This window comes from Biomphalaria glabrata, chromosome 13 (genome assembly GCF_947242115.1).
Source record: "Biomphalaria glabrata chromosome 13, xgBioGlab47.1, whole genome shotgun sequence".
In the NCBI taxonomy this organism is placed as follows: Eukaryota; Metazoa; Mollusca; class Gastropoda; family Planorbidae; genus Biomphalaria; species Biomphalaria glabrata.
In genome coordinates, this window is record NC_074723.1 from 6,803,284 (window position 1) to 6,823,885 (window position 20,602).

General features: G+C 40.4%; 1 protein-coding gene across 5 annotated transcripts in view; it reads right to left on the minus strand.

Annotated features, from left to right (window-relative positions):
• The window catches only part of LOC106050973 (tripartite motif-containing protein 2-like), a 70,163-nt gene that overhangs the window by 36,422 nt on the left and 13,139 nt on the right, over positions 1–20,602 (minus strand). Inside the window, exon 1 of one of the 5 annotated variants that reach the window (XM_056007643.1) lies at positions 18,524–19,259. The exons of 1 other annotated variant lie outside the window; for it this stretch is intronic. The gene's annotated coding sequence lies outside the window, so the exon portion shown is untranslated. Of the gene's footprint in view, positions 1–1,380; positions 1,425–3,865; positions 4,851–18,523; positions 19,260–20,602 lie in introns of those variants that run through there. 3 more of the 5 variants (XM_056007647.1, XM_056007645.1, XM_056007646.1) reach the window with 3 other exon arrangements.

Below are 20,602 nucleotides of genomic sequence, written 5' to 3' on the forward strand. Positions count from 1 at the left end.
GAGCCATTCAAGTCGCTTCTTGGTAAAGCTTTACATGCTTGGTGTTCAAATTTAAGTCCATGGACAAACACAAGACACAGATTCACAGACACACAGTGTCTCAGTCTGACCATGCCCGTTGTGTGGACATTAACAGCACAAGATTTCCAAAAATTGGTTCATTTTCTAAAAAACAGCAACCACTTGACAACAAATGCGGTCGACGTGTCAATACAGTGCGGCACTACCTTCATTGCTTAAAGACAAAAACTTGAGGACCTTGTCTACCTCTGTTCTTGTTTTATTTTCTTGAATAGCATGCAAACACACACACACACACTAGAGAAATGAACTAAAGTTTAACATTTGTAATATATCGTTGTAGAATGGCGCTGAACGCACACACACACACACACAAATCAACTGACAATCTGAAGTAATTATGCTGATTTCTTCATTCTGACACACCTCAATCAGTGTTTATGAAACTGAGAAACGCGTACCTGTGGGTGTGGTCCCTTATTTTCCACCAATTCTTACATTCCAATTGTTCTCTTTTATCTCTAGAGGAAAGGGGAACAATGTAGAAAGAGAAGTATTATTGAACATTTTGTTGAAAGGTTTTTTTTTAGCATCACCCAGAGTTTGAGACGAAAGAAGCGAGAAATAATGCAGTGCCAGTCGCTTGCCAGTTTAGCGTGTCACACCTGGCTCCTCAGCGGCCATTTCTTTACAACTATTTCTGGTTCGTCTCAAGGAATTTGGGGCGTGTCTGATCTGTGAGTTGTTTTCGGTTCTTCAAGATAGCCTCATTTCAAAAGTGCCCCCACATGCACAAGAATCATACAGCGGTGATACAGAAACAACATTGAAAGAGTCACCAAAGAAGAACATGAAGACTGCTAGACCAAATCACAGTGAAAACTATCGGCAATGTTGTTGTTTTTATTCCATTAAGACTCCTCAGCAAACAGTGTGCCTTGTCTGAAATGAGCTACCTGTCAAGCCAGTGGTTGAAGCTATCCTGTCGTCCAAAAAAAAAACGGGCGTATGACTACTCATTCCTTTGACATTTCTACACCTCCATTTATGAAACAATACTTCTTAAACAATTAAAGTTTAAATTAGTTCACCATAACTAAGCTGCTTTAGTGTAGTGTTCAGGCCTAGAATCACTTTTTCTTCAACAGAACACGGGTAAAAATGAAAGAGTGGTAGTTCCTAGTACTCACCCAGTGCTACAACGTATTCATACAAGTTTAAAAGCACAGTACAAACTAGAACACTTAGTGCTAGATCTAGGTGTTTACTTCAGTTCCCAAGATAAAACTAAGTCGCAGAAATGAAACGTGGCATAAAGACCCAGCAGTGACCTACATATTTTGCAAAATGACTACTTACAAACCAAGGGCAAAGTTCCGTGCGACACTATTCAGTCTAATCCAGCAGAAGATGTGAACGTTCGCTGGGAGGGGGGGGTGTGCTTTAAAGTCTTTCCGAGTGTTGCTATTTTTAAGTATTCAGAGCTCTAAGTTATCGCGATGACTCAATTGAAATCAAGAGTTTTGTTTGGATGGCTAGTAAGTTTCTCTGAGTCAGCCACGCCCACGGGGCGCCCTACAAACACCACACTTGTCTTTTGACATTTTACGCTGGCACTCGATAAAAACAACCGTTTGTGCTACCCGAGAATGTAGAACCAGGACTACAGATAGTTCTAAGCCAAATATCTCAGCCATGTCTCCGAAACATCAAACAGCAACTTCCATTTCTATACATTCAAACTTTCTAAACTCTAAATAGTCATTGTGTTTCAGAATAAAAACCAAGTGTACTTTTAATAGGTTGTAAGACACAGACTGTCGAACATTCTAGTCTCAGGAACTTTTCTATACTGATGACGTCGATATCTAAATATAGTCCTTTAACCCATTTAATAGTTTACTACTAGGCCTACAAATCCTAACAAGGTAAAAACCAGTATCTGATCAAGTATCTCAATTCGCTGTTCTGGAATTCTGGAAACGGAAATTTTGAAACACAGACTGAGGTTCTCTAATATACACCGCTCACTAACAGTGTTTCTCAAGACACCAATACGTCAGTTTCAAGTCTAAATTAATTCAAAGCATTAAAAAATAAACCTAAAGAAAAAAAAAACTATAAATCTTAGCAGTAAGTGATAGCGGGGCTGATAAAAGGTACACACAAAAAAAAATAACCAACTCAATGCCAAAAGGGAAATAACAAGGTAATATCTTAGGAAATAGCAATCAGTTCAATCTCGGAGTAAATATTTGCATGTAGCCACAGACATAAGCTCACTAAGCTCTTCGTAGCACCAGTCTAATAAAGAAGGGGAAAAACAGACTAGACTAATTGAATCTAAACACATGGCTCTAACAGGAGCTGAGTAATGTCCTAATGAAAACATTAGTCCACGTGACTAAGCCTAATTAAATGAAAACAGCAATGCAGTGTAATTAATAATTAAATAAGGCGAAATTAAATAACATTTTTAATTGGGAAAGGAACTAAAAACAAAGGGCGGGGGGGGGAGACTTAATTAGGCTGAAAGGTTGCAACAATATTCGCTGTATGGGGAGAAAGGTAGCTCTAGCCATGTATTGCAACTGGCAACGCCCGCTGAGCCCCCCCCCCCCCCTTTTCGGTAAACTAACGTCACAGTCAGTCCCTCCCAGTAAGAAGAATGACTGTACAAGGTAGATGTAGTCAATGCATAGATCAGGTGAATTGTTGGTTGAAACGGGTCAACATAGAATAATATCATACAGACTAGATTGTAACCGAATTAAGTAAAGTTTCCCTATCAGGCCTTGCCATCTAAAGGCCATCTGTTTCTATGGCCAACGGTTAACAAGCAGGGTGTCATGTGGCCAGCACAACGACCAACCTCCTTTACTTTCCCCAACTAAAGTCAGGTACCCATTAGAGTTGGTTGAACTCAGAACGCTCTAAAAATCCTGAAATTCAAAATCCCAGTCTTCACCGAGATTCGAACCCAGGACCCCAGGCTCGGAAGCCAAGCGCTTAACCACTCAGCCATCGCGTCCCCTTTAACCGAATTCGTTGTGAGTTAATCTAGCCAGAAGCTAGAGACACAGCTCAATGCTAACCACCTAGTAAGTTGACAACGTCTAAGCCTTTATGTTAGAAAATGTTTCAGTAGATATGGTGAGCATCTTAGAGATGAACACATCTTCCCGTTCAATATATAGAAATGAGGCATGGCACAAATTGTGTCTAACTCATAACTTATTCAGAGAGAGAGCTTGTTCTGTCTTCCATTACATTATACACAGATACTGAACTTCCTTTGCACCTCTCTCTCGCACAGACACAACACATAAGCGTGTATCACTTGACTCCAAATTTCGGAGAAGTCTGTCAATTGTTGGTTGGGAGGGGGGAAGGGGAATCGCGACAGTGTAGAAAAAGGGCTACTTTAACATGTAAGAAGTGTTTGAGGATTATAACTGAAGTGTGTCTAGTCTAGGAGAATAAACCCAAGCTTCACGTTAGAAACATGAGATCAACACATAAGTGAGTCAATAAAGACTTCTATATAAATGCCATTGTTAAGTCCTTATTTCGCGTTCAGACACATCAAACCTGAAAATGATTCTCAGATATTTAAATGTAGATGAGAAAATGGACGACCCATTGGATGGCAATCCCGATCGGAACTGATTCAATGGAGACACTTAACAGAAACGTATCTTTGATGCAGGATCTCTGTGGTAAAATTACACAAGACCTATTCCCTCAATAACCTAAACACATATCATATAAGAAAACAAAAAGTAGTTGACATGTTGGAAGGTGATAGTCCAGAGAATATGTTGAACTAAAACACGAAGGATACCTCTAAAATAGTAATAACAGAAAAGCCTGGTCCAAGATCCTACTGTCTTTCTTTACTGCTAGATGCATCTACTTGGTTCTAATGAATCATCTTCACAACACTATACAACGTTCACCATACACGAGTGATAAAATAAATCACACAGTGAGAAAAACAAAAAGTATGTCACCCCCAATTAGAATCCCATATGTCTTGCTCATAAGTCTGCATCAAGTCAAAAGAAATCTTCACAAGTGTTCACATTTATTGAAAAGTAAAACCACTACATAAAGTTAACCTGGATGTATGTCACAGCCGTACAAAGAACGACTGTATCTCCAATGTTTGTCTATACACAAAGAGATCACTCGGGGAAATCCCAAACCCATATGAATGCCAGCGACCAAAAATGAGCTCATCCCTGAGACTGAGTACATCAAGTGGATGACATCACTGAGCCTCAACTGTCATTTCATTCCCTTCATGAAGATGTGCAATCAGAAGAGACGCGATGAAATCAACCCTGCCTTGTGTTCAGATTTGTGCCAAGTTTGAAAACACTTAAACGTTCTATTGACAAGTATGTTAAGGAAACACCAAATAGTTTGTTAAACAGCCAACGAGGAGGTTAAGACACTTTCACTACTATTAGCAAACATAGTAGATCTTTTCTTTTCTTTCTTCACTTTCTCAATCGCTCTTTGAACTTTTGTTTTTCTAAGGTGGAAATGGACTTTCCAACATGTTAACACCGAGTCTCCAGCCTGCTTACAAATGAGTGAAAAAGCGTGACAACATTACAGACCAAACATACACCGTCGCCACTAATTACACAGGCTGCATCTTGCGTTGAGATCTCCTGCTGTGACGATAATGCATCTAAAGACAACATACTTGCCTCGTTGTATCTATTGCAACAAAAGGAAGGCCACTGGTTTCCCCCCTTGCCGCATCACTAACTTGTTTATCTTTCCTCAGTGTATTGAAAAGCGTGTTCCGGGGCGCCACACAGGTCGATAGACTGCATCCAAATCTGGGAGTTCACTGTCAAGTGACCAGCCTAACGAGCCATTGATGGAGTCACCGACACAACATAGAGGTGAAACAAAAACTAATCGAGTCTAGTCGAGTTTATAGAGAGACAAAAACAGCATAGATAAAAAAAAAAGCATCTTATTGTAGACATATATCCCGATTAGTGCATCATATATATATATATATATATATATATATATATATATATATATATATATATATATATATATATATATATAAGAAATGTAAATTAGACAATCTTTATGACAAGACGAATATAACACAGAAATGGCAGAGATTGAAATGTGCAAGCCTAATGCTCTGAATGAAACAATGAGCACGCAAGTATAAATAAACTGCTTTTAGAATTCTTCACAACACTATTTATTGTATTTTCTACCTTAGAATACTTCATGTTTTTCACTACAATATGCAGACGTAGCAATAAATGTTCCCAAGATCTAATAATCTAGCTTCCATATAAATCTTTCAAAACAGCGGAAGTTTTAATGTGCACCAATTCAAAGTACCATGCCAATGATTGTGAGTCAAAGGGCGGTTAGTGTGTGGGATTCAAAGTAGCTTGCTTCAAGTATTTCATGTTAGAAATGGTTCTCGTGTTTCCTCAGGCTAGGTCATGTGATTCGTACTTTCAAATCCTGTCCTCTAGCCAGCCCAGGTAACAGAAACATTGAGGGACTTGATTTCATTCCACGTGCACAAGCCTCTACATGTAAGCCACAGCGTTGTTAAGAGATGCATGCCATGGCGAGGACAAAGCACTACGACAAAAACACGTGGTGCATGTAGCCCATACGGAGGCTGCTGGAGGAGGGGGGGGGCGGGAGAGTAGCAAAATACCACTCCAGCCATTATACTGATAGATAGAGGGACACTAACCATCCCCCCGACCCAGAGATGATGATTAAGAGGAAAAGTTCATTTCTCTTCTAAACTCTTGGCGTCTTGTCATCCACTTACATGTTTCTTAGTCATGGAATAGGGCGTAGATTAGTCAAGTTTAGCTGTAATCACTATATATATATATATATATATGAGAGAGAAAGTGAGAGATTTATTATTTCTATTTTCTAACGTGTGAAATATTGTAGTTTGCTTATAGCTTGAAATCACCAACTGTGTAGCAATTATGCAAGGTTGAACAAAATACTAGGCAACACAACGAACTATTCAGTTTGTTTTGTGTTTTTAAGAAACAGCAGATGTGAACTTGAGAATGCCGTAAAGGTCAACCAGGAAAAAGGTCAAGGTTAAATGCAGTTGTCTTAATCCGATAAATTTTTGGCTCAAGAAACACAACATTGTATGGCATAGCGTTAAGACGTTTAAACAGTTATAAATGTAAAATAACTTTCAAGAAAGCATCAACAGTTACCAAGCATATCGTTCTAGAAAGAATCAACATAACCAGATAAAACAGTCCTTAAGAGTTATAGGGACATCGCTTGGATACATTATTTTAGAAGATAGAATGAACACACACACACACACACAAAAGCACAACTTAGGAATACCGGTAGTTTCTGTCGGGAAAAAAGAGCAAGCTAAGGTCTCATTTATATGAATAAATTACCGATGACCAATGCTAGTAAATCATTAAATATGAAACAAGAACAGATTAGAATTGTTCCGCGATACAAGTTGTTTTCTGGTTAAAAATTAAATACAGAGCTTATGGAAGGTTTGGGTCATTGTGGCAAGAATCCATCTACACAGTAGATACACAGGAGCCACTATAAAATGTACACATACAAAGTGGCCACTTTAAAATGTACACGTACACAGTAGCCACTGTAAAATGTACACATACACAGTAGCCACTATAAAATGTACACATACAAAGTAGCCACTATAAAATGTAAACAGACACAGTAGCCATTATAAAATGCACACAGACACAGTAGCCACTATAAAATGTACACATACAAAGTAGCCAATATAAAATGTACACAGACACAGTAGCCACTATAAAATGTACACATACAAAGTAGCCACTATAAAATGAACACAGACACAGTAGCCACTATAAAATGTACACATACAAAGTGGCCACTTTAAAATGTACACGTACACAGTAGCCGCTATAAAATGTACACATACACAGTAGCCACTATAAAATGTACACATACACAGTAGCCACTATAAAATGTACACATACAAAGTAGCCACTATAAAATGTACACAGACACAATAGCCACTATAAAATGTACACAGACACAGTAGCCATTATAAAATGCACACAGACACAGTAGCCACTATAAAATGTACACATACAAAGTAGCCAATATAAAATGTACACAGACACAGTAGCCACTATAAAATGTACACATACAAAGTAGCCACTATAAAATGAACACAGACACAGTAGCCACTATAAAATGTACACATACAAAGTAGCCAATATAAAATGTACACAGACACAGTAGCCACTATAAAATGTACACAGACACAGTAGCCACTATAAAATGTACACATACAAAGTAGCCACTATAAAATGAACACAGACACAGTAGCCAATATAAAATGTACACAGACACAGTAGCCACTATAAAATGCACACATACACAGTAGCCACTATAAAATGTACACATACAAAGTAGCCACTATAAAATGTACACAGTCACAGTAGCCACTATAAAATGCACACATACACAGTAGCCACTATAAAATGCACACATACACAGTAGCCACTATAAAATGAATACAGACACAGTAGCCACTATAAAATGTATACTAACAAGGAAGCAAAGTAAAGATTACATATCAAGATGTAGAGTCATTACTTCCACACTTTAATTGTGTTTTGTAACGCGGTGAAATAACAGGGCACCACGAATGTTCAGCAATCAATAATGTTTGACAAGCGTTTCTTTAGCCTGGTTTGGAACACTGTAGGAGGGTCTTAAACGAAAAAGTCAATCTCGACACCGTTTTCACTTCCCTGGCATTGCATTTTTGCAGGAAGATCGTGACCATGGCCCATGTGACGAGGTCACTGATAAATGCGATTTCTGTGCGTACATGTAGTTTTCTGAAACACGGTTTCCTCCAAGGATTGACCATCTCTTTAAACTCTACTGTTCAAGTCTATTTATAGACATATTTAGAATAAAGCTATTTAAAGAGTTAACCGCGGTGGAAACAACAAAACAGTTTAAAAGTCTGTAGTTTCTAGTAGGACATCAAGTTTTGTTGGGTACCGAACCACTGTTCAAGAAAATAAGAATATTACAAGGGCGAATACCAGGAATCACGACCGATAATCAGAGCTAACCGAGACCACGCTATAGAAGGCCTCAACATTGACGTCACAACCTGTGGTCATTTTAAACCAATAGCTCGTTGCCACGTCACAGGTCTGTACCACGTGGCAACGAGCTATTGGCCTAATCTTTGTACACGTCATTCAACAAGACCACAGAGGATAAGCACACATTTAGTTGGAACTTTTCTAAAACAAAAAACAAACAACGGTTAATTGCATAATTCAGAACAAAATGTGAGTGAATTTTCTATCACATATGCAAAGTCTGTCTCACCTCTTTCATTCCTCTCGTCTCTCTCTCCTTCTCTTTCATTCCTCTCCTCTCTCTCTCCTTCTCTTTCATTCCTCTCGTCTCTCTCTCCTTCTCTTTCATTCCTCTCGTCTCTCTCTCTCCCTCTCTCTTTCTCAAACACACACACACACACACACAGAGATTTCAGATTCTACCGAAAGATTTTTGTGCATCTGGGTCTGGTTTAAAATGTAATAGGTAAGGTCAAGTGTAAGAAAATATCTAGATCTAGCTCGAAACAATAAAACCCCATAAAAGAATCACGTGACCGCCACAGAGAAGCTTTTGTTTCAGCCCGATTTGTGGCGCTATTATTTCCTACAGTTGTAATCTGATGATCACGGTAATAGTATACTAGGGGCGGCCTACTGTCTCTATTGACGTTCTCATTACGGTCACACCGTAAGACAGTGATGCCCAAACTACGACCCGCGGGCCATATCCGCCCGTTGACGTGGTGCTACACTCCTGGGCACAGTGCCCAATGAAGCCACAGACGCGGCCACTTTTTGTATGATGCAGCACGTGGCATGCGTGTCAGCCCCAGATCAACAACAGATTGAGCACCATTGGTGTCAGAAGAAACAAAACGGCAAGGCTAAAACTTAAGAGACCGTATCGTTTATGAGACTATTAAATAATACGACATCGTCTCCGGTACAGTGACCTAATTTTGAGAGGCGGTTGGGGGGGGGGGACTAAACCACGCAATCTTTGACTGCAGTTCAAGTGTAGGTAGTTAAGAAGACAGTGTCTTATATCACAAACAATAAACCGTAGGAGAATAAGAGAGGACACCAGAAAGTGACACATTAGGGCCCTAACGATAAGCTATGCGCTAACATGATCCCACAATTCCTCTGGGAACTAGCACAGATCAAACTCTATAATATCATCAGTTATTGATTTCAGCTCAGTAACCGGCCCCCTTTTTTTTTCCCCCTAGCTTCGCACTATTTCGCTGGCAGAGCATATATATCTGCCAAAATGAATTGGGTAGAATTTTCTTTCTGCTAAATAAGGTCTAGAGAATCTGTGTGAAAAGAATTCAGGATGAACAAATTAGGTTTACGAAACTGGAATTTTATTTTGTTTCTATAAGTCCTCAACTTTGCGACACAAATCTGCAGTTTCTTCGTTTAGATGTAACAGAGAAAAAAAAAAAAAAAGGAAATAAGTCTAGATCTACTTGATGAACCCCCAAAAAAAAATAAAAAAAAAATTAAAACTGTTCGAAATCAGGGTCAAAGATGTTCTGCTGCTTTTAGGGAATGGACGGGGTGTGTGCATGCTTGCAAGTAAGAAAGAGAAAGAGAGAACGAGAGAAATAAATATAAGAGAGAGAGAGAGAGAGAATTGCTTTTGTCTGAACTATGTGATGGATTTAAACTCTTCAATTGACCCTAATTAAAAGTGGACCTGTGTTATTGATCGTCCCAGAGCTCGTCTCACTGACTAATACTTTAAGTTAACAGTGTACAATACAACGAACATGTTTTCAATACAATAGTACACGGATTGCGTGAGACTTAAGAGGGATGTGCACGAGAGACATTAAGCTCTGTGAAATTGACTGTGAACAAAAGCGAGGATTTACCCAACAGCTAGCCGCCAGTGAGCTAAACAGCACTAAACAAGTGAGCTAAACAGCACTAAACAAGTGAGCTAAACAGCACTAAACAAGTGAGCTAAACAGCACTAAACAAGTGAGCTAAACAGCACTAAACAAGTGAGCTAAACAGCACTAAACAAGTAAGCTAAACAGAAACAACGGTTCTAGTTCTGAAAACAAAATGTAGATCAACGTAACGAACTCGTAGACTCACCCCCCCACCCCTTTTTAAAACAAAATGTAATGAATGAATCTAGTTTCCACTTTTCCTATGTGTTCTGTTTAATCGAGTGAGTTGTGTTCTGGGCTGAGTCTATAATATTTATGTGACATTTCGTCAGAGATCACGCTGCTGGGAAAAGGAAGGGGGAACTTTTGATTTGTTTGAGACTCACTCCAGAAGACGGGCATAACGTGTACGTAATTATTCAAGTGTTCTTCTCGAGTCCTGATTGAAAAAACAGACAGCAGTTCTGCGCTAAACTAAGCATCAACAAAGTGGACCTCACAGCGGCACAGACTGAGGACCGTTTGAACTGAAAAGCCATGACATGAAACATCAAGATGATAGTCACGGTAACTCCATCACGTCCACTGTTCAGCTCAAATGCCATGCATTACCCTAATCACTTTGTTCAATGACTATGTAACAAACTAGTTTAAAGCTTAACTTTGAGGATGCCCCCCGAAAGACAAAAATAGTAACAAGGCAGTGCAGGTTATTTAAGGTGATAGTAAAGAGTGCATATGAAGTAAACATTATTGAGGACAACAAGTCTCAGGTGCGTGTTACCACGGGACACTATTTGAAAGAAATTATTTGGTGGCAGAAAGAGAAAAAAGTGACAATAAAAAGTCACACCCACTGTAAGTCGATCTTTTCATCTCTAGATCAACGAACAATCTTATGGTGAAATCTGTATTTATGAACACAGTGAATTGTAATTCTGAGTGTAATCCTTATTTGAGCAAGAAGAGAAGACCCATTAGCGTAGATGCGATCATACGAATGGAAATCCAAGCTGCCTATGTGTACATACAGACACCTAGATTCACCGTTATAGATTGACGCGTGTTTACCAAGGTGAAACTCACTGTATGTAAAAACATAACATATTCATACAAGTGAATTCAAGTGATCATTTGAAAACATTTTCATTGCCAATGATTGAGTTCATAATATTAGGTAGATGACAACATTTTCTTGACAGCGTCTAGTTGCTTTTCGTCATTTTAATGTGTCCAAATCAAACAACAACAACGTTAGCGTGGGTTAATGCTGTTTTAAATAACTCTATGCTGCGTGTAGAGTTTCAAAGGTTGTCATGGCCAGGGGTGTCAATGGGGTTAAGCTCCCATTGTCTATAAAGTACTCCTAATGGCATGCGTCTCAAATAGCCTCTGACAACTAAGTCCAACACCTGGCCTGCTCATGTGGCTTAGATATTAAGCCCGGCGAAACTGCTCTTACTAACAGGTGAAGGGGTGAAGGCGGATACCTGGCGCCACAAAACCGGGAGCTTCGGGCAGATGGAGCTCGTCAGCCTAGTAAGGCAGTTCATCTAGGAGAGGGGTACTCTGACTTCAAACCCCCGCTGCCTTGCGGTACTGAGGCTTCAGGAGACAACCTCGAGGAGAAATCAGGAGTGAAGCCCCTTAGGCGTTGGGAGTATCAGCTACGAAATTCCCTCCGGCAGCTTCTGCAACTGAGTTGGTGCCAAATGTAATGCGATGCGTTCCTTTGGATCACATCAGCAAGGTCGAGAGAGGGATCATGACGCATGGGCCACCCATGACCCCTTTATCCAAGGCCCAGGAATGCGCCCCGGAGAGGAAACTCTGGTGCTGCTGCAAAGCGGCTAAAACAACACGGGAGACAACAGTTACGGGTTATAAGTCCAACTTGATTGGCGTAATGTATGGACGCCACGGGTTGTCTCTGACGGTGGGAGAGGTCTTCGCGCCTCACTGATCAGCTACCGCCCGCCTCAACCTGGGCAGCCCCCAGTCAGTTAGGTGCTGATCCGCCACAGCCTGCCTGCTCTAATGGGTGCTTAGAGCTTAGTTTAAAACGACAAGTAGGCTGGAAACTTGCACCAAGCAACAAAAGAAGAAAAATTAAACTGAAAAAGAAAATCCCTGTCATGCGACTGGCCACTTGGAATGTCAGGACAATGTGTCCTGGTCTCACTGATGATCTAAGGCAGATCGACGATGCAAGGAAGACGGCAGTTATAAACAACGAGCTAAAAAGGCTACATATTGACATTGCAGCCCTGCAAGAAACCCGACTGGCCGAAAACGGCATGCTCCGCGAGACTGACTACACTTTCTTTTGGAAAGGGAAGGCACAGGATGAGACTCGAATACATGGTGTGGACTTTGCTGTCAAGAACAGTCTTCTTCCCATGATAGTCCCTCCAGTTGGTGGCTCGGAACGGCTACTAAGCATAAGTATGATGACAGCATCTGGAAAAGTCACTCTAATTAGTGCCTATGCCCCCACACTATGCTCGCTTCAGGAGGACAAAGACAAGTTCTATGAAGACCTCAAAGAAGCCATTGCAAACATTCCTCAAAAAGAACATATGATCCTTCTAGGTGACTTCAATGCCAGAGTAGGATCAGATCACACTACCTGGCCAGACTGTCTTGGGCTTTTTGGAATCGGAAAGATGAATGAGAACGGACAAAGACTGCTTGAATTCTGCACATACCATAAGCTCTGCATTACCAACACATACTTCAGAACAAAGCCACAGCACTGTGTCTCATGGAGGCACCCTAGGTCTGGGCACTGGCACCAGCTGGATATGATACTGACACGAAAAAAGGACATTGGAAATATACTGCTGACACGTAGCTACCAAAGCGCGGATTGTGATACTGATCATACTTTAGTGTCCTGCCGGACAAGACTGCTGCCAACTAAGATCCACACTTCACAGGGAAAAAGAAAATCACGCCTGAATACTACTAGCACAAAAAATCCTGATCTTTGCACCGAATTTGAGAACAAATTAGAGGAAGCTTTTAAAAACTTCTCTGTGACTGAGGTAGAAAAAAGCTGGACGTTTATGCGTGATACAATCTACCAAACATCATCACTGGTCTTTGGAAACAAAACCAAGAAAAGCGAAGACTGGTTTGAAGCTAGTCTACCAGAAATGGAAACTGCCACTACGAACAAGAGAGCAGCCATGCTAATCTACAAGAAGGATCCCACCCCAAGCAACTTAAAAAGGCTCAGAGCTGCACGTAACAATGCCCAAAGAGTAGCGAGACAATGTGCTAACAAATACTGGCAGGAGCTATGCGAAGATATTCAATCTTGTGCCGACTGTGGTAACATAAGAGGACTATATGAGGGCATGAGAAAAGCCTTTGGACCTCACACCAGCAAGTGTGCTCCGCTCAAGTCAAAAGATGGCTCAATCATCAGCGATCGTGCGCTGCAAATGGAACGATGGGTAGAACACTATGCAGAACTCTACCAGATTGAAAACGCCATCTCACCAAATGCTGTTTCCAACTTCCCATCACTTCCAGTTTTGACGGAATTAGACGAAACGCCCTCAGTAAAGGAGCTGAGCATTGCCATTGACATGCTTGCACATGGGAAAACACCCGGAGGAGATGGCATTCCTGCTGAAGTAATTCAGGCTGGAAAACATGCCCTAATCAAACCACTCCATGAACTGCTAAGCTTGTGCTGGGAACAAGGAATGGTCCCCCAAGAATTGAAAGACTCCAACATTGTTACAATTTATAAAAATAAAGGCGACCGCTCTGATTGTAACAATTACAGAGGCATCTCACTGCTTAGCATAGTCGGAAAGGCTTTTGCTAGAGTATTACTAAAGCGATTACAGATCCTGGCAGATCGTGTTTATCCAGAGTCGCAGTGTGGCTTTAGGGCAGGTAGATCTACAACAGATATGATTTTCTCTCTGCGGCAGCTACAGGAGAAGAGCAGAGAACAAAAGCAGCCCCTCTTCATAGCTTTTATTGATTTGACCAAGGCCTTTGACCTTGTTAGCAGAAGCGGTCTGTTTGCTGTACTAGAGAAAATCGGCTGCCCAAATAAGTTAAGAAAACTAGTGTCAGCTTTTCACGAAAATATGCAGGGTACCGTTCAGTTTGAAAGTTCTTCCTCCAGGCCATTCTCCATTAAGAGCGGTGTCAAACAAGGATGTGTACTGGCCCCTACACTATTTGGCATCTTCTTCTCAGTCGTACTATCCAGTGCTTTTAAATCCCTGGAAGACGGAATATACATCCATAGCAGATCCGATGGAAGGCTCTTTAACCTGGCACGTCTTAAAGCCAAAACGAAAAGGCGTCGTATCTTGATAAGGGAGCTGCTGTTTGCAGATGACGCGGCACTCGTATCTCACTCACAAGGAGGTCTACAGAAGCTAGTGAACGCCTTAGCAGCTGCTTGTCAAGAGTTTAGCCTTACTATAAGTCTCTCCAAGACCGAAATCCTGGCACAAGACGTCGCAGAAATACCTATAATACAAATTGGGAACCACACCCTTTCAGTGGTGCAGGAATTTACCTACTTGGGTTCAACAATTGTCAGTAACCTAGACTTAGACATCGAGCTGACAAAAAGGATAGGAAAAGCTACCACAGCATTGGCAAAACTCTCCAAGCGCGTCTGGGAAAATGGTAAATTGACCACAGCGACCAAAATCCTAGTCTACAACGCCTGTGTTGTGAGCACTCTCCTTTATGGCAGTGAAAGCTGGTCAACATACATGTACCAAGAGCACAGATTGAATAGTTTCCACTTGCGCTGCCTGAGACGCATAATGGGCATCTCTTGGAGGGACCATGTCTCCAATCAGGAAGTTTTGAGATTGGCCAATATGAACAGCATGTATGCTCTCCTGACACAAAGAAGATTACGCTGGCTCGGACATGTCACCCGAATGCCAGATGGTAGAATCCCGAAAGATATCTTATATGCTGAGCTTGTGGAAGGAGTCAGACCCAAGGGCCGCCCAAGACTAACATATAGAGATGTCTGCAAGCGAGACATGAGAGCCTCAGGCATCAGTGAAAGTATGTGGGAAAACATAGCCAAAGACCGGAGTGCATGGAGACAGACTGTGCGTGCTGGGACAACCCTTGCTGAGAACAAAAGAATTGAAGCGGCTTTAATCAAGAGGGAAAAAAAGAAAGCTGCCCTGTCTGCTAGCCCTAAATCAGAGGCATACACATGTACGAATTGTGGCAAAGTCTGCCGTTCTAGAATTGGCTTGATTAGCCACACCAGATTCTGCCCCGTCTCAAGATTAAGCCAAAACCAGTGACTCACTTGGGCGCATCCATTGCCTTTCGAGACAAAAGGAGCCATATATAAATGCTGCGTGTGCATTCTCAGTTTTTTTGTTTCCAAATAAAAACAACAACATTTTTTGCTTTATTTAGTTTAGAAACAATCATTCGTCACCTGTTAACAGTACAACCGTCCTGTGTGCGTGTAATCTTACTTATCTATATATTTTTTTAAATCATCCACTAAAAATCTAGCTTCCTACAAAGAAATGAGATGAATCCCTAAAGTTGGATATTGGACAGTTGAGTGCACCATTCGCTGAAACTTGTGTTGTTTTCAAAGAGCAATTCTAATTTAACTTTTTAGGATTGAGTGAACTAGTCTCTCTCTCTCTCGCTCTCACACACACACTAAATCTATGAGAGGATGTGAGGGTGTGTAATGTTTAATTCTATAATCAAGGTCTGTCAACTTAAACTTTAAAAAAAAAAGTGTACTGTAGGTATTGATTTATGAGCTGAACTAATTGTTAGCTCGATGCTTGTACTGATAAAGAGTAGAGCGATATGTCATGACGTTAGCTCGGTGTTGTGCTCCTAGGTAACCATAAACAAATCCATGAATCGGAACAACTAGCGCCTGGGAATTTATAGTGCTTCTGACCAACCAGGGTTGGGTGTATCGACCAACCAGTCTTGGGTGTATCTAAGTCCAACCAGTCTTGGGTGTATCTAAGTCCAACCAGTCTTGGGTGTATCTAAGTCCAACCAGTGTTGGGTGTATCTAAGTCCAACCAGTGTTGGGTGTATCTAAGTCCAACCAGTGTTTGATGAATCTCAGGTCCAACTAGTGTCTGGTGTATCCTAAGTCCAGCGTGTTGGACGCATTTTAAGACAAACCGTGTTGTGTGTACCTTGAGACTAGAATGTATATCTTTAAGTCCTGTCGGTGTTAAGTGTGTCTTAAGTTGGCAATCAGGAATAGCGCCGAGAGACGAAGTAGTTTATCAGCGGCAGTATTACAGAATATACACCTCGGAGTGAGCTCCCCCAGGATAACTCATAAACTCGTGAGGTTCCTACAACATGACCGCAGAATCCGAAGATAAGACTTTTATCTCCACAACTGCTATCTGTCATCTGCAAATCTAGGAGAGGTCACTAACACGAGTAACACAGACATGAATTTAAATGAATATGTTCAGTACTACGAGATAGTTATAATGTTTTTTGTTTGGTGTAATACACAAATTGTAAGACCAATTTCCATACGGACAATAAAGATTATTATTATTATTATTATTATTATTATTAAAGATAAAAGTGCACGGTTTAGGAAGAAGCTGTTGCACCTGGGAACAAATATTTGGGTTTATTTTATAGATGAATCTATGTTTAAAAATTTTGCTTAAAGTGACACACTTGATATCGTGAAGTAAACAAAGAGTTTCTTATCCAACTCTGTATTGAACAAGTGGATGGGAGCAAAGTAGAATGTACAAATGGACACTCTGTTTCCATGCACACTCGATGCTGGACCCTTGTTGTCATCTACTGAAATAGTAGCTGTTGTTTGGGTCTATTGAAATAGTTAAATGTGTTTTGGTCTTTTAAAATATGTGAAGTTGTTTAGGTCTACTGATATTGAGAAAATATGATCACTTATGATCTGTAACTACTTTTATAGAACAGGTAATTTAATAAATTTTAATTGCTGTATCAATAAAAAAGAAAAGTAAGCCATCGAAATCATAATAGAACACATCGATTGAAACTATCCAGTTACTAGTCTTTAAGCTGATCCTATTATCAAATAAATAAGATCCTACTTTTTAAACTACTACAATATTTTACTTGTTCCCCCCCCCCCCCCACACATTTTATTCATCAGCTTTCCCGCATCATTCAACAACACAATTATTTTTGTGCTGCATACAACGGTAAAGTGCGTAACCACTGAACTGGATCGCCCGTCTTCTCACGACAATAACGGGCGGAGTTTTGATTGGAATGACACATCGGTACTGAATGCAGGAACTGTTCACAAGTGGAAGTACTCGTGTCTCAACGTGTCGCATATATATAGCAAACTACCATCACTAAGTATCAGTAGAGTACTTACACCATCATCAAACTACCATCACAGAGTAGCAGTAGACTACTTACACCATCATCAAACTACCATCACTAAGTATCAGTAGAGTACTTACACCATCATCAAACTACCATCGCTGAGTAGCAGTAGTGTACTTACACCATCATCAAACTACCATCACTGAGTAGCAGTAGACTACGTACACCATCATCAAACTACCATCACTGAGTAGCAGTAGACTACTTACACCATCATCAAACTACCATCACTGAGTAGCAGTAGACTACTTACACCATCTTCAAACTACCATCACTGAGTAGCAGTAGACTACTTACACCATCATCAAACTACCATCACTGAGTAGCAGTAGACTACTTACACCATCATCAAACTACCATCACTGAGTAGTAGTAGACTACTTACACCATCATCAAACTACCATCACTGAGTAGCAGTAGACTACTTACACCATCATCAAACTACCATCACTGAGTAGCAGTAGAGTACTTACACCATCATCAAACTACCATCACTGAGTAGCAGTAGACTACTTACACCATCATCAAACTACCATCAAACCATGCTGACACTTGAACATCAGACGGTATTGCAAGTCTCGGCAGTGAAACTCCAAGAAGCAGAAAACGTTAAGTTGTTACGTAAACACGGCGGGCCTAGACAATCGATGGCTTAAAGACACATCATGATCCAGTGTTCATTGAGATAAGTAGGCCTACACACACGCGCACAAACATGGTGTGTAGATGAGCTCACTTTGAGAAAGAGTCCAAAAAAAAAAAAACAATAATAATAATAATAAACATTTGAAAAATGAGGTTTGTGAGCTGATCAATAAAATCACTTACTGGGGAACGATAACAGAGAGATAACGCTTTTTTTTTTTTTTAACCTGAAAATGTTTTAAATGTATGCGGACCTAAAATGTTTGTAATGAATATTGACCTGAATTGTTCGTAAAGAATGTTGACTTGAAATGTGCAATGAAATGTTGACTTCAAATGTCTGTCATGACCTCATGAATAGACGTAAAAAAAAAAACTACTTAAACCTACCATGTAAACCATCAAAAATGTTCCTGGTGCCACATCAATGACTGACTGGTTCAACGGAGCACTGATTTTGATCTTACATTTACCACTTGACTTTTGGGCGAACTTAGAGACTCTCTCGCTATAGTGGAGCTTTGACAATTGTTTAAAAGACTACGGTTGTGGATGATTGCTAAGATGTGAAATTGTTTTTTCACTGCACACGTTGTGACTGACTCGATCGTTTCCTGTTAACTAGAAGTTCCACCTATCAGCGGGTTGTAGATCTATCAACAAAGAGACTAAACCTTGTTGATTCACAAACCTGCAACTTTCACATTCCAGTTCATTAAATAGCACCACGCTTTAATTATAACGAGACACATCTAATGAATCCTAACATTTGCATTGAAACATAGGAGTATCAACCTATCTACATTTGTTACCACTATTTTAAGCCCTACACCTACACAGTTCTAGATCTGGTGGTTTGTTTCTATGAAATAATCCACCGCGTGACGAATGCACAGTACTAGACAAAAAAACGTCAGGAATTGCTTTGATCTCTCCAACTGTTCCACAGATTTCACAGTGACTTTGTCATGAGGCTAAGACGTAACAATTTCCGTCAAAATGAAGATAGCACACAGGCCAATGTAAACAAGTGTCTCGCACGGAATGTGTGTCAACACACACACACACACACCGTTCTAAAAAGAGGCACTTCGTCAAGACTGGCTTTCCAATGTTTCAAAGAACGAAGAGGACGTTCTCTAAGCGGGGCCTAGAACCTTGGGCGAAGCGGGCCAGTGTCACGGTGCAGAGGTAGGTGAAAAGGTAAAATACAAACTTTGGTAGAAATTACAATCGAATAAATGGGTGACCGCAACGGGGAAAAAAAAAAGGGGGGGGGGGTCAAGGGAAGTAAATCTTGCACGGATTTTTTAAAACAACATTTAAGATAGAAGGAAGTATACTACCGTATTTTGTACGCGTACAACCCGCACATTATTATAAGCATTTCAATATAGAGATACTATTTTGTGCATGCAACAGTTCATAGAAGAATACTTGTCCATTGTGGTTCGAGCAGAGAACTTTTTATTTGTACACAGAACTCGGGCTACATTGAAATATTAGAACAAATGATATTGAAATGAAAGTTTCTTGATTGGCACGTGAAACTGCTAACAAGTTCTAGGCTAAGGATCGGCCTTAGTTTTGAGCCTGTTTTCCTTCCTATGGAAATTTTCTAATCCTCAAATGTTTTCCTTATTCCTATCTGTGCTCTCTTCAAAACATCACACACACACACACACACAATCAAGCTCAAACATAAACACACGCTCACACACAGACTCACTCAAACAAACACACTCAAACACACACACTCAAGCACAAACAGAATCACGCTCAAAGACACACTCACACACAGACTCAAAACACATACACAAACAAGAACAAGACTTTGAAGAATTTGCTTTTCCGTTCTCTATCCCCTTTCTTTCCTTCTGACCTGTTAGTTTTTTGTGACGCCATTGCCCGCTAAGACTAACCATTTCTTCGAGTATCTCTATCACCTCCACTGAGTACTTCCATTTCCACTTTGTACTGCTGTAATGTCCAGAGAAAACATGTCCAACGAGTCCCGCAGCCGTGTTAGTGCATGTGTGTTTCCATGGTAACGACGAGGAAAGGGGGACATGGTTTAGCTGTACTAGTTGTTTGAAGCTACAATCCAACAACCAACAAGCCGCCATATCCGGCTAGCAACCAATGGACCTCATCCACCAATCGTAAACAAACAAAATTTAGCCACGTGATAAAACAATGAAAAAAAAACACGTATCACGTGACAGCCTTTATGGATAAATTAAATTGTATAGAAGAGATAGAGAACCACGTGGCTAAATGTTGTTTGTTTACGATTGGTGAATGAGGTCCATTCTCTCCGTAATTATTTTTCTACGTTTTGAAGGCATTCTTCATTTTGCTCATTACTATTTCATTACCCTGTTATGATTGGGCTTCAATAGCTTTGTTGTTTGTTATCAGAAAATGTATTTGGTATAGAATTAAAGGGAAATGCATGCTCTTTTTATA